Consider the following 15,545-nt stretch of genomic DNA (forward strand, 5'->3'; position numbering starts at 1 on the left):
AGAGACAAGGGAGGAGCAGTCAAGAGGAACAATAGTGCAGCCTTGGGGCAGGGTCCTGGTCCCCCCTCAGGGGATATACATAACAATATCTTTGAGCTGTTGTGCAGATACGGAAGCCCCACCAGGTGGGAGAAGTTAACAGTATGCTGCCCACAAGCACATAGACCACAGACCATTTGGAACCAGAAGGATGATGATGCTGCCTCCCACTTACCTCACCACCAACCAATCAGAAGAATGTCCACGAGCTGATCACCCCCCTCTTTGAACCATTACTATAAAACTCCTCACTACCCCCTCCAGGTGGGGACACAGAGTTTTGAGGGCTTTAGCTCACTGTGGACCCCTTTGCCTAGCAAAGCAATAACGCTATTCTTTTCTACTTTGTCCAAAACTCTGTCTCCGAGATTTAATTCAGTGCTGGGGTACAGAGGCCAGATTCGGCTTCAAAGCCATGATGAAAAGTAAAAACAATGGACGAGACTCTTCTTATCAACTGAAGGCAAACTATATATACTTAACAACATACCTATATCCAGATGGATACTCGATCTTAAATTGGCTTTGAATTCATACATAATTATAACACTGTTAAGCAACGTCTTTAGCAATTGACGGTAAAAGGTTAGGCACAAAAAGCCTCCACTTAAGAAGTTTCCTATGAAAAGAAGTTAAATCCATTCAAGTCTTGACTTTGTAGTCAAAGATGATCCGTGTGTGTTGATACAGCCATCAAGGAAAGAATGAAATTTAGGATAACAGAGATACCACCGAGGTGAATTATTTTGCTCCAGCAAACCTCAGGCTGAGATTTATTTCTTCTCCTTGGTAATGCATAACGAAGAAAGTCAAGTGTGGACTTGTGTCAGTGGACCATTTAAGCTGATGCATTACAAAACTAGTAGTGGCTTTCACCTCATTTGAGCTATAGACCTATCGATGTTCTCATTAAGAACTAATATTCTCAGTGACTTGAAACTCATCATAAATATTTAAGTAGAATTACTCCTAAAATTAGAGCTTCCTCCCTGCCCTTCATTCATGAAAGGGTCTCAACCCATTTGTGACTATGTTTCCAAGGAGGAGCATAACAGGTATGCCCACAGTGACGAGCCCTCAATATTCATGTAGACTCTGATACACATGCCATGAAAATGGAACACAGTAGTTGTGCAGAGTAGAGTACATGGGTCTCCCATCATCTTGTTTACATACCTGGATGTTGGGGTTGCCTTTTCGTTACCATCCTTATTTTTTTTTATATCTATTTTTTTATTATTTTTTTTAAATTTTGATAATTTACTTTGGCTGCACTGGGTCTTAGTTGTGGCACGCAGGTTCTTCGTTGTGGCATGCGGGATCTTTTAGTTGCAGCATGTGGACTCTTAGTTCTTAGTTGCGGGATGCAGACTCTTACTGGTGGCACGCACGCAGGATCTAGTTCCCCGCCCAGGGATCGAACCTGGGCCCCCTGCTTTAGGAGCACAGAGTCTTACCCACTGGACCACCAGGGAAGTCCCTTGTTATCATCTTTAGAACTCTGGTCTTCAATGACTTTGGCCCAGAAAACACTCAATAAGGCAATTTGATTTTTGAAAATTGGTTTCTTCACACATGAAATAATTTAATTTAATAACAATGATAGTAATCTTGTTAATTGAAGGAAGGAAATTCACTGAGCGAAGCCACATTAATGCCTAGCATCATTTTACTCTGTTCAGATTTTCTGAACTTAGCAGACTATACCCTGGCTTCTGGAACACTCCATCCCAGGTGTGACTGAGCATCTTGGGTGAGCACTGCCCACCTCCAGGAAAGAGATCTCTGCCCTGGTCATGGAGGTTAGCCAAAAATACCTGGTGTCAAGTGGGCTGCCTTCCCTTTTCATTTCCTCATTCCAAACTCCTCTTTTCCCTGGTGTGTTTTTTTTTATCCCTTTTTCCTTAAAATAAATAAATAAATATATATATATATATATATATATATATATAATCTCCTAAAACAGTCCTTTTAAAAATAGCCTCTCATGCTTTCTTCCATTCGGTGATCCATAGAAACCCTCAGGATAAACCCCCAAATCCCAGCTCCAGTAGTTATCTAATCATGATCATTGCTGTTATTACAACCATCAGCCATTCATCCGCTGTTTCCATCCTTACTGGTTTCATTATATTGGTTAAAACTATCCCACCAGCACTGAAGCTCCTGGGGTACTACGTTATCACCTCCTCCGGGAAATGACTGCCATGAACCGCTCCCAGGTACGGGCTCCTTTCAGTCATGCCTGATTGGATTAAGAGCGAACATCTGAACTAAGACAAACTAGTCAAATTGTTTCTTCCTAAAAAATTTAGAATTAGAATTAAGAGTTTAATCAGTCTGACCTGGTTGTTGCAGTTGCACACTTGGGAGACTTGAGTTGGCTATCACCTGCCTCACATGTGATGGAGGCACAGGAAAAAAAAAAAAAAAAAGGAAGCCTATTGCAAAAAAAACAACAGAACTTCTGGCAGATTTTCAGTTCAAGCTCCTATCTCCCCAGTCCCACCCCTCCACACCCCTCATGGATATACACAAATAACCACAATCCTCTTTCAAAGATCACCACCTCTCTGACATAATCATCTCCATCTCTTTTCTTTTTTGCTTTTGAATGACTGTTTTCATATATCCTCTTCTTCCTTCGTATATTAAGTACAAAGATTCCCACCCACCCCCTTTTCTTAATATTTATTTATTTATTTGGTTGCGCTGGGTCTTAGTTTTGACACACAGGATCTTCGTTGCCGCATGAGAATTCTTAGTTGCTGCATGTGGGATCTAGTTCCCTGACCAGGGATCGAACCTGGGCCCCCTACATTGGCAGTGCAGAGTCTTAGCCACTAGACCACCAGGGAAGTCCCTGCTCCTCCTTTTTAGGGCCAACCCTTCAACTTGACTTGGCCCTACTCCTTTCCATCTCCAAAGAAACCCTCAACAGCTATCTTCAATTACCATCTCTGGCACCCACCTGTTCATCTTCCATTTCTATTTCTCCAGGGAGAAGTCTTCAGGTGTGCTTCTGTTTTCCTTCACTTTATCACCAAACTACTGGAGAGAGAGGTCTGCACTTTGTAAACAAGTACTGAACTCTGGCTACCTCCGAGTAACAATAACCCCAGAGCTCTGTGTACGGCATGACTCTGCTACTACCTCCTGTCCACCCTCACCCTCCATTAAGCCCAGCAAGCTGTCCTCTACCCTCATCACTCCATGGAAGCAATTATCCCAAAGGGCACCTTAGACTTCCAATCACCAAGTCTTAGGTCCTTTTCTTATTCCTCACTCTATTTGGCTATTGCATCAGATAACAATAACAGTTTACTCTCGGTGGTAGGCAGAAAAATGATCCCCCCAAAATGCCCAGCTCCTAATCCCTGGATCCTGTGCACATGTTACCTTATATGGCAAAAGGGACTTGGCAATGTGATTAAGGTTATAGACCTTGAGATAGGGAGAGTTTCATAGATTATCCATGTGGGGCCAATCTAGTCACATGAGCCAAGAGTCAGTCAGAAAAATGTGATGAAAAAAGCCATAGGAGAGATTTGAAGCATAAGATGGACGTAATTCACCATTGCTGAAGATGGAGTAAGACAGCCAGGAGCTGAAGATGGAGTAAGGCAGCCTCCAGAATGCTCAGGCAACAGCAAACAAGGAAATGGGACCTCAGTCCTACAACCACAAGAAAGTGAATTTTGCTAACAATCCTAATGATCAAGTAAACAGATTCTTCCTTAAAACCTCCAGAAAAGAATACAGTCCTGTGACATCTTGATTTTAGCCAGGTGAGAACCCTGCCAGGATTTTGACTTACAGAACTGAAGATAATAATTTTCTGTTGTTGGGACTTCCCTGGCGGTCCAGTGTTAAGACTTCACCTTCCAGTGCAGAGGGTGTGGGTTCCATCCCTGGTCGGGGAGCTCAGATCCCACATGCCTCACGGCCAAAAGACCGAAACATAAAACAGAAGCAATACTGTAACAAATTCAATAAAGGCTTCAAAAATGGTCCACATCAAAAAAATCTTTTAAAAAAATAATAATAATTTTCTGTTATTGAAGCCACTAAGTCTGTGGTAATTTGTTACAGCAGCAACAGAAAACTAAAACACCCCCTTCATTCTGAAATTCTCTCCTTGGCTTTTGTACTAATGTCTTCTGTGGTTCTGTCCCATCTCCTGGAACTCTTTTTCTTTTCTTTACTCCCATTCTCCCTATACACAGGTAATTACTAAATTTTTGTTTTCATTCCTAATCTCCTTCTGGCCATATTATAAAATTTCATAATCTTACCAACCACTTCCACTCATATGGTACCAAAAGCTAAACTCCTGCCTCTGACCTTTCCCCGAACTGCCTGGTGGTCATCATCATCTAAATAACCTACCGCCTAAAATAGTTAGTATGTCCCAAACTGAACCCACCATCTTTTTTCCAAGGGTTGCTTCCTCTCATTATTGTTCTTTTTACTCATACTACCATTGTCTCAGTTACCCAAATTCAAAAACTCCAAACCATCATGGATACCTACTGAGATTCTAAAATACCCACCTCTACAATTATTTTCAAAGTCCTATATAATCATCGTTCTATGTCTTACCCTTTCTCTACTTCTATTGGCCTACTGTATCAGCCAGGGTTCAATCATGACAATAGAAACTACACTAATTATTTTAAATAGAAAGACTTAAATACAGAATTGTAGCTCTGCAGGTGACAGAAAAACAGAGAAGCTAAACAAGGGATAATCAAGCAATTCAGAAATAAGTACAATGGTAAACTGCTACTATCCTTAATGTGGAGAGGCAAAAGTGAAAGACAGGACTACCAAAGCTACAGCCATAGAGCAGTTACCACTGCTGCCCGAAGTACCACCTGAAGCAGACTGAAAGAGAACTACTCTTCCTTCCTCCTTCCCTCCCTTCTTCCACCAGAGCCTCTCATCAGCCAAACCAGCAGGAAGCCAGCTGACAGGTGATGCGGAGCCTGGGAAACACAAGCTGTAAGAGTCAGCTCCCTTGCAGTCAGGGGAAGAGAAAGGCATAGGTCTGAAAGCATATAAGCAGTTGGCTGATATATATGCTAGCTCCATCCCTCGTTTCCTCTCACCTTGACTATTTATAATAGTCTCTTAATTGGCCTTCCTGCCTCATGTGTCTCCACACCATCCTATAACACTACTGCCAGATGCATCTTTCTAAAACAATAATCTCATCCTGGTACTTTCCTCTCCAAATTTTTCAATAGCTCCCTATTACCTACAGAAAAAGTTCTTAATCCCTTGGCCTGGCGTGGTTACCCTGATGGTCCCAATGAAGCACATCTCTCAGTACCCTTGCCCTTGTGTGTCCTCTCCTACACAGACTCGAGGCTTGAGACCAATGGGACACTTGCAAGCATGATGCAAGCAGAGGCCTAATATGCATTTGAACATTGCTGCTTATCCTACTGGACTGAGAGTTCTTAGGATCCAGCCACTATGTAAAGCACCCAAACTATGGATGATCCTAAGAAATGCTATGGAAAGTGTCATGTGGAGAGAGAGAGGCCATAGGCCCCCAGCCATCCCTGCTAAGCACCAGATACAGGAGTAAAGCCATCTTGGAGGTTCCTACCTAGCCACCTGAGAGATCCCAAGTGGGACCAGTGAAAAGCCACCCAACTGAGCCCCAGTGAACTTGTAGAATCATGAGCAGGTAACACAGTTGTCTTTTTTTTTTTTTTTTTTTTGCAGTACGCGGACCACTCACTGTTGTGGCCTCTCCCGCTGCGGAGCACAGGCTCCGGACGTGCAGGCTCAGCAGCCATGGCTCACAGGCCTAGCTTCTCCGCAGCATGTGGGATCTTTCCCGACCGGGGCACGAACCCGTGTCCCCTGCACCGGCAGGCGGACTCTCAACCACTGCGCCACCAGGGAAGCCCACAGTTGTCTTTTTAAGCCAGTAAGCTTTGGAGCGATTTGTTATACAGTAATAGAAAGCCAAAATATTCCAGCTCCTCTCACGAACGTGTAAGATCTAATTCCTGTAATAAATCATTATTCCACAATATTTGTAATGATTTTGCTTCTCTAAGCAAATCCTGACGGCTACACCTGGCGTTAAAAGCTCTCTGCAGTCTGTCCCCTGCCAACCTTCCCCTGCTCACCTCTGACTACTGTTCTCAATCTACTTTTACTCCAGCCAGTCAAATCACAGGTTCTCACACATGGCCTCCACTCTCGAGATCCACATACTCCTCACCCAGAATGTCGCCTCCTGCTAGTATTCGCATAAGTAAACATCGGTTTAATATCACCACCTGCAGGAAGCATTACCACATCTCAACAAATAATAATCTCTCTTTCCTCTGTAACACTCATATTTTATGTTGGTATGGTACCTATCTTGCATTATTGTTAATCAGTTCCTGTGCAGAACTAGTAGCTCTGAGAGGACAGGGTTGAGATTCCTAGTACTTCTTTTTCTCTCATCAGCCCCCAGGACAGTACTTTATACATAGTGTATGCTCCTTAAATGTTTGTGGACTAACTGGCTGACTCAATTAAATATCAGTTAATCTTGGGTGACCAAGAAAATAATGATGCATGTCTACCACTAGAATGAAAACTGCTGGGCACTGACAAGAGACTCAAAAAATACTCAAATATTGAATGACATACTCATGTGATACGTTATATGAACCTTATATTTCAGGGTCATCGTCCTTAAATACTGTGTAGTTCCCAATATGTTTGAAACGTTTAAAGTTATAATTACAATCCTCCCTTCTTTTCCTACAACTCATTTTCTCCTTCCTCTTTTTGTATTATTTTCTCTCCCCAGGCTGTACTTCTTTTTTCTTACCCAAGGGCAGGGAGCCTTTTCCAGGCAGGCTGCGTGCTGCCCAAACCCCCATGCCTAGGTCCACAGAGATGTAGGGGTCACGACAATTATATTAATCTGACCCCTTTCTTTCTGTGTAGATTTATTTCCTGTGCCTGGAACCAACAAAATGGGATGTTTTCAGAGTCCTAACCCTCTGAGGGTAAATTTTAATTTAATCATTTAAAAATGATAAGAACAACCATGTTCTTGGTTAGCACAAAACATCTAGGAGATTGCTGCAAATATTTGGCAATATGCACTAAAGAGGGAGGAAAGCATGTGAAGCCAAACTGGTTATAAATGCAAAGATAGTTTTATGGAAATTAAAAACTAGAGCCTGAAAATGAACTGGTACCCCATAACGTGATAATTTCTAAGAGTGCCATTTAAAAGAATCCACCTACTAGCATGCCGTATTTTTCTCTTTTTCTTTTTTTGAAATGGGGCTTGTGCAAAATTCTAAATTATAAACCAGATTCATACTTCATATAATAAAATGGAAAAAGTAAGGGCTTTGCATTGAGACACGATTTGAATCCCAGTGCTACTCAGCATTTGCTGGATACATTACTTCAACTCTATCGCCCTCCAAGCTTCCTCCACTGCAATACAGGGATAACAGCCCTTACCCCACAGAGCTGTTATGAGAGCTATTTGTATGAACACAGGAAAAACACCCTACCTGGCACGCTGCAGGTGCTCAAGAAATGGCCAAAGTGGGATGCTTAATGAATCTTTTTCTCCCACCAGCACTCAGAACAGGACTTTGTACATAGTATGTGTCCTGCACCTGGCCCTTCCCTAGAGGAGATGGGGAGTCATTTCCATGTTGACTTCCTTTCAATAAACCAGTTATGCAGTTTTCTTACTTACGTAATGACAAGACACAGTCCTTGAAGTTCGAGGATCATTAGTCCCTTAGAGACTCAGCAAGCACTCGTAGCAATGCAAGTTCAGGTTGGCAGGTAAGTGTCAAGCCCCCTCCAAGCTCTTCTCTGGCCCTGGAACTCTGAGGAATATGTGAGATCCAGGGTTCCTGATCACTAGGAATTTATCATTTGTGGACACACCACATACACCTATGAAACAACAACAACAAATCCACCACACATTTTATAGCATTTTTATAATATTTCGTGTTCTTTCATAGGAAATGTTCCATTCAATCTTCTCCAAAGCTCCAGGTGCTTCTGAGGTAGGCAGGATACGTATTAGCATTCTAACCATAGAGTGGATGAAATCGATGCTCAGAAAGGCTAAGCAATGTGCCAGGGCCACATAGGTGCTTTGTGGCAGAACCCAGAATAAGTCCTGGGTCCCCAGATACCCTGTCCAGTGCTCTTCCCAGGAGACACTCATCTTCCTGTGCTTCCTTCCCCTACCCTCTGATTTCTTTGTGACTTTACCCAAAAGAAAGAGATTTTCAGATCATTCATTCATTCAAAGGCATTTCCTGAGCTCCATCTTTGTGCAAGACTCTGTGCTGGGTGTTTTGTGGGGTACAGGGATGGCTACAAGAGCCACAATACCTCTAGAGAGAGGCAGCATCATGGGAGAGGAGGTGGAAAGTGCTTCCATTCATGACAGCCCAGAAGGGATTCCAGAAGGACATGGTTCTCCGTTGCCCCTGTGAAGACGAGATATAAGAGCAGGTAAGTCAATCCAGGCCATTGACTCAGATCCGCAAGAAATGCGGCTTCATTTCTACTCTGAGTTCCCTCTGCATATAGAGGCAGTAGCCTGTTTTCTGTAAGTTTGTATAATCTCAGTCCATTCAGGGTATGATGGTCATTTTTATGTGGCAACTTGACTGGGCCACAGGATGCCCAGATATTTGGTTAAACATTATCCTGAATATGTCTGGGAGGGTGTTTCTGGGTGAGATTAACATTTGAATCAGTAGACTGAATAAAGCAGATTGTCCTCTCCAACATGGTTGGGCCTCATCTGTTCTGTTAGCGCCTGCACTAAATAAAAGGCTGAATAAGAAAGAATTCTTCCTCTCTGCCTGTCTTTGAGCTGGGACACCAGTCTGCCTTCAGACTCAGACTTGGACTGGAACTTCCACCATCAGCTCTCCCAGGTGGCAGACCTTGGACTCAGACAGGAACCATATCATCGGCTCTCCTAGGTCTCTAGCTTGCCCACTACAGATGGTGGACATTCAGTCTCCATACCTGTGTGAGCCAATTCCTCATAGTTAATCTCCTTCTTTAGACACATAAATAGCCTATTGGTTCTGTTGCTCTAGAGAAGCCAGGGTCTTCTCTCACTCCTCGCTGATGGGGTATCGGTCCCTGGGGGTAGCAGAAGAGGGACTGACTTAGGGCCAAGAGACAGGAAAGAGGAGACAATTGGGCATCATCCCTCATGACCTATATTGCCACTGGCACAACTAGGGGCTCACACTTCTGGGAGATGACAGTTGCACCCTCATGGTTCAAACCACCACAGGTCCCAGATCTAGCTCTCAAGGCCTCTCCCACAACCGTCCAAGGTATTTGGGAGGCCTTTGGCTGTTCCCTTGTCCATGCTAGACAGCCAAGAATTTTGACGAGGCTGCCTCAGACCCATAACACACCTAAACACACCACGCAGCCCCATCGCTATGATTCTCCGTGACTGGGGGGCTGGGGGGCTCGGCACAACTTTCATAGTCTCAGGATCTGCTATAACGTGAGACACAGGTCACACCCACCTCAGATCCGTACAAGCAATCAAGTATTTCTATTATGGCACATCCTCAGCATCCCACAATATCCACTCCTTCCTTGCCTCCCTATACAGTAAGTCCCCTACATACGAACGTTCAAGTTGTGAACTTTCAAAGATGTGAACACGCAGCTGGTTCCAGCAAGGAACCAGAGCCTGTGCCATCAGTGTCAGGCATGAGTGAAACTGCAGCTTGCCCTCGTATTGCTGATGATCCTTCAGCTCTACCACCTCCCACCGCCTCTCCCTCCTCCAGTCAGTAACTCTTCCTGCCTGTTCACTCGATGCCAGCCCCCGTATGCCAGCTGTGGTACAGCTGAGATCTTTCTCCAGCTGGTAGCAGAAAGGGACGTAAATATCCAAGGCATGATAAGGACTTGATGTGCCATTATTGGCTTGAAGATTAAGGGGGCCATGTGTCAAGGAAATAGCAAACTCAGTCTTAAAATCACAAGCAACTTGAATGAGCCTGGAAGTATTGTGTTGGCCAAAAAGTTCCTTCGAGTTTTTCCATAAGATGGTACAGAAAAAACGAACTTTTTGGCCAATCTAATGTAGTCTTCCCCAAAGCCCAGCCAACCCCTTGATTTCTGCCTTGTGGCTCTCTGAGCACAGGAGCCAGTTGAGCTACGCTATGCCCAGACCTCTGACCTACCAAACTATAGGATAATAAATGGCTGTGTTTTAAGTCACCAAGTGTGTAGAAATTTGCTATGGCAAGAATAGAAAACTAATATACATAATAGAGATTTTAACCATTTTAACTGAAATATAGTTAATTTACAATGTTGTGTTAGTTTCAGGTATAGAGCAAAGTGATTCAGTTATATATAGATATATATTTTTTTCCATTATAGGTTATTACAAGATACTGAATATAGTCCTCTGTGTACAGTAGGTCCTTGTTGTTTATCTATTTTATATATAGTAGTGTGTATATGTCAATCCCAAACTCCTAATTTTATACACACACACACACACACACACACACACACACACACACACACACACAGTTGACCCTTGAACAAAGAGAGGATTAGGGGCACCAAACCCTGTTCGTTCAAAAATCCATGGATAACTTTTGACTCACGTCCCAAAAAAAGCTTAACTACTAATAGCCTACTGTTGACCAGAAGCCTAACCAATAACATAAAGAGCCAGTTAACATATATTTTGTATCTTATGTGTTTTATATACTATATTCTTACAACAAAGTAAGCTGGAGAAAAGAAAATTATTAAGAAAATCATAAGGAAGGGAAAATACATTACAGTACTGTACTGTATTTATTAATATCCTAAGTTTACATCATCTATTTATAAGATGAATCATCTGTCTGTCAGTACCAACATCAATATTGCCTTATATGATACAAAACCCTGTAGATGTTATATGCATTAGTAACACTAGACATTAAAAAATGAAAAGATAGTGAAAAAAAGAAATTCATCTTTATTTACAGGTATCAAAATTCATGCATTGGAAACAAAGAAACAGCAATATGATTACTTTATGGTAGCTTAGTGTAATTGATACAATTGCTTCATGGAAGCCTAGCCTATACAACTAACGAATGAATCATTACAAAATTTTTATGGCATGGAGTATTACAGGCATAGCCATAATACACTATTGGAAACACTGTTACTTTTTTTTTTAAAAACCACTTAACCTGTGATGATAGACTGATACATAATTCTCCAATTATGAAAGGGAGAGATATAATGTACAGTAATGTAATTCCTTGAAAGTAAAGTTATAAAACAGTAAGAAAATTAATACATTCTTAATTTTATATTAAATATCACTCACCTTATGCCTATATAAAAATACACTAATATCTACACATATTTTATGCATTCATAACATACCCTTTTCTTAATCATCTCAATAGTTCTAGGCTACAGTTTGTCTGAGTTTTTTCAAATTGTCACAAATCTCAAAAAATGTTTCCCATATATTTATTGTAAACAATCTGCATATAAGTGGACTCACACAGTTCAAACTCATGTTGTTCAAGGGTCAATTATAACTCAGAATACATATATATATATATATTCCAAGTGCATATTCTGTATGTATGTGTGTGTGTATATATATATATATATATATATATATATATATATATATATATCTTGCCTGGCACATTCTAACTACTAATAGTGTTAACTAGAGCTGGCCATCTTCATGGATTACATCTGAATATCTAGGTTCCTCCTCAACCCTTTCTTGGTGACCATTTCCTAGCCCTAATCACTTCATTAATTTTGTAATAAGATGCTCCCTATGGACCTAATTTTGAAATAACTTTTTAGGCAAGTTTCTCTTGCTGAGAACAGAATCAACACTGAAGGACCATTTGTGTGTGAAAAGCCTTTTTCTACCAAAGCAGTCTGTCTCTATTGCGTTATCAGGAGGGTTGAGAAGAAAGGGAAAGTGACAAGTAAGCCTGAATAAATGGCTCAGTGTGCTTCCATAGAAGAGAAGGGGGTTGCTGCATTCCCCAGGCGCAAGTGAATCATCATAGATGGCTTTAAATAAATGAAGCCCTCCTTCAATGAAGTCTTCTGCATGGGTGCTGGTGCCTGAGCCTGACAGGTGTCAATCACAACAAAGGTTGAATTTCTCACTATTAAGAGTAGAATTCTACAATGTCAGAGATGCCTGGGAGTTTCAGAGGTCATCCAAATCAAGGGGGTTCAGAGAACAGAATTCACTCTAGATAGTTTGAGCAACATGAGATTATTGCACTGTATACTGAGTTGAATAGTGTCCCTCCAAAATTCACGTCCACCCAAAACCTCAGAATATGACTTTATTTGGATTAGGGCCTTTGCAGATGTGATTACTTAAGTTAAAAAAAGGACATACTGGATCAAAATGGGCCCTAAATCTAGTGTCTTGTGCCCTTATATGAAAATCATGTGAAGACACAGAGACACATACAGGGAAGAAGGTCATGTAAAAATAGAGGCAAAGATTGGAATGATGCAGCTACAAGCCAAGGAATGCCAAAATTTGCTGGCAACCACCAAAAGCTTGGAAGAGGCCAAAAACATTCTTGTTGGAGCCTTCGGAGGGAGCATGGCCCTAGTGATACCTTGATATTGAACGTCTAGCCTCCAGAACTGTGAGAGAGTAATTTTTTGTTGTTTTAAGCTATCCAGTTTGTGGTGATTTGTTATGGCAGCCCTAGAAAATGAATACACGGTGCATTAAATTGCTCAGAGTATCACTGCGGGGAAAGGCTGCTGAAGAAATGGACCATAGCCCTAGCTTCTGGGAATAACCCCAAAGCTGTACTGTGGAAGCGGTCAGCCAAAGGAGCCCCTGCTTCTGACTCCCTCAGAAGACCGTCACATCCACCAGCTCGAGGACCACACTGTCTCTGCTACTAGGGGAGTAGGTAAGATAGGATGCCTGATGTCCTGCCTCTCTGCCTTCTTAACTCAGTCCCAAATTTAAGTCTCTAGCAAGGGTTTCAGATCGGTAAAAGTGACTCACAAAATCTAGCTGCAAGGGAGTCTGGAAATGTCAGTTTTAGCTCTCCAGCCTCTGCAGCCAGGAGACACAATCAGAAAGGTTAGAACCCACACAAATCACACTAGACATCAACGTGTCTGCTCCTTATTCCTCACATAGATCCAGATTCCACTAACCTTTACCGAAATCTCTACATGGGCCATGCACTGTAATATAGGACCCCTCCTATTTTATTTCATTCATATTCTCAACAATCTTTTAAGGCTATGATTATACTTATTCTACACATAAGGAAATTTAAGTTCAATAAGATTTTGAATCTCACTGACCACTTCACAACAATTTAGTTAATATCCAACAGGTATTTATCAAATACCTACTATGTGCCAGGCTTGCTGGAAATAAACAGGAAAGACTTAATCTCTAATTCCAATTGCTTAAAGTCTAATGCCATCGTTTTAAACTTTGGTGTGCATAAGAGTTGCCTGAAGCCCTAGGTTTTGAGGTAGATTGCTGAGCCCCCACGACTAGAGAAATACAGTCTGAGGGCTGATTCTTATCAAAGTGATGATATGAACCCTAGTCCCTTGATTTCAGGCCCAGTTGCCCCATCAACACCCTGAAAATTCCTTCAGGTGCAAGGCAGGTAAAATAAATATGTGGATAAGGTAGATACAAGTCAGTAAGTGTTAAGTCATTTATTTGTAACTGAAACCATCCTGGTGAAACTAACACATTCTCAGATTATTTAGAGTCTTTGAGTATCCAGGCTAGGAGCCCTGCAAGGTTCCTCACCCTCCTCTTTACCAGGTATGAATCCAAGTGAGGAGGAGATTGCACTTCTAAGCCCACCTCCTCCCAGAGCACCTCTCACAGTGAATCGTAGGTGCCTCTTGTCTGATCAGCCCTGCTGGTCTATTAGTAGGAGGAGAGTTGGGGATTGAGTCTTCCGTGTTCACAGTTCTGTAACTATGGGCCAGGTACTAAGCTAAATTGTAACACACTATAAACGTTTGTGGAAGAGCGAAAGAAAGGGAAAGAGTGGATAAATCATGTCCTTTCACACAGAGGGAATATATGTCTTCTAGCCTTAAATTTCATAGAGAAGAAAACACTCTCCAAGAATTCAGGATGGTCTGCACAATGTCCCTCTTCCTAGCTTTGGCCATGGTGTCTCCTCCACGGACTGAAGGTGCACTAGGTCTCCTTCTCTACCACAGGGGGAACCCCCAACTCTAAGAAGGGCCTAAGCTGCACCCTCTCTGGACACTACTTTCTTCAAACTCTGCTCTAAGTGTTTGAAGTACAGTGGTGAACAAGCAGTTCTTGTTCTCGTGAAATTGTTATTCTAGCCAGATAATAAGCAAGTGCAAAAACGGGTAAACAATAATCATAGATAATGATAAGCATTAGGAAGGAAAATAGAAGACAATGTGATAGAGGGATAGGGTGACAACTTTAGGTAGTTGGTCAGAAAACACCTCCTGTGTAGGTGAAATTTAAGCAGAAACCTGAAGGATAAGAAGGTACCATGAGAAGACCAAGATGAAGAGTGTTCCCCCAAAAAGGAACACCAAGTACAAGACCCTTGTACTGGGGAAAGGCTGACTGTTTTAGGAACAGAATAGATCCAGAGTGGTTGGAGCTTAATGACTGGGAATGTGACAGAGGCTGAAAATGTTGCATGATGCGGGTCACTTAGGACTTTATAAGACATGCAGATAATGCAGTTAAGTAACAACCCCCAAGGACCTAGTCTTAGAACTTCTGAGAGGGGCCCAAGCACAGTACAGTAACAACTGCCCCCTTGTAGATGGCTCTGATCCACACCCTTGAAGAGAAATCTAGAAAAGTCTTCCTTGTCCTCTGCTGTGAGTGGACACATTCCCAAGGACACCGAAGAGACCTATCTTATTAAAATGAAAACCTACTTTAATGTAACAATAGGAAAAGTGTCTTAAAACTACTAGATTCTGTAGGTTGCATTCATATTCTCATTTCAAGTGCACCAAAGTTATAACTCAATATATAATTGTTGGGCTTCCCTGGTGGCGCAGTGGTTGAGAGTCCGCCTGCCGATGCAGGACACACGGGTTCGTGCCCTGGTCCGGGAAGACCCCACATGCCGCGGAGCGGCTGGGCCTGTGAGCTATGGCTGCTGAGCCTGTGCATCCGGAGCCTGTGCTCTGCAACGGGAGAGGCCACAGCAGTGAGAGGCCCATGTACCACAAAAAAATAAATAAATTAAAAAATATATATATAATTGTTCTTACTGCTCTGCAACCAATGTCAGTTGGGATTTCACAGCCCATCTTACCTTGATTCATTCCTATTCTTCCCCATGGTTATCTCAGTGTAGGCTGGCATACATCAGCATAAACAGGGCCCGTCTATAGATGGGTGGTGGGGTGGGAATGTGTGCCCCTACCAACGCGCACAGGGG

General features: G+C 42.3%; 2 non-coding genes across 2 annotated transcripts; both read right to left on the reverse strand.

Moving 5' to 3' along the window:
• Positions 1-1,441: 1,441 nt before the first annotated feature.
• On the reverse strand, positions 1,442-1,514 carry TRNAR-CCU (transfer RNA arginine (anticodon CCU)). Its single transcript has one exon. It is a non-coding gene; the product is annotated as a tRNA-Arg (tRNA).
• Positions 1,515-2,824: 1,310 nt separating this feature from the next.
• Positions 2,825-2,897, reverse strand: TRNAG-GCC (transfer RNA glycine (anticodon GCC)). The gene has a single exon. It is a non-coding gene; the product is annotated as a tRNA-Gly (tRNA).
• Positions 2,898-15,545: the final 12,648 nt, after the last annotated feature.

Source organism: Delphinus delphis, chromosome 4 (genome assembly GCF_949987515.2).
Source record: "Delphinus delphis chromosome 4, mDelDel1.2, whole genome shotgun sequence".
In the NCBI taxonomy this organism is placed as follows: Eukaryota; Metazoa; Chordata; class Mammalia; order Artiodactyla; family Delphinidae; genus Delphinus; species Delphinus delphis.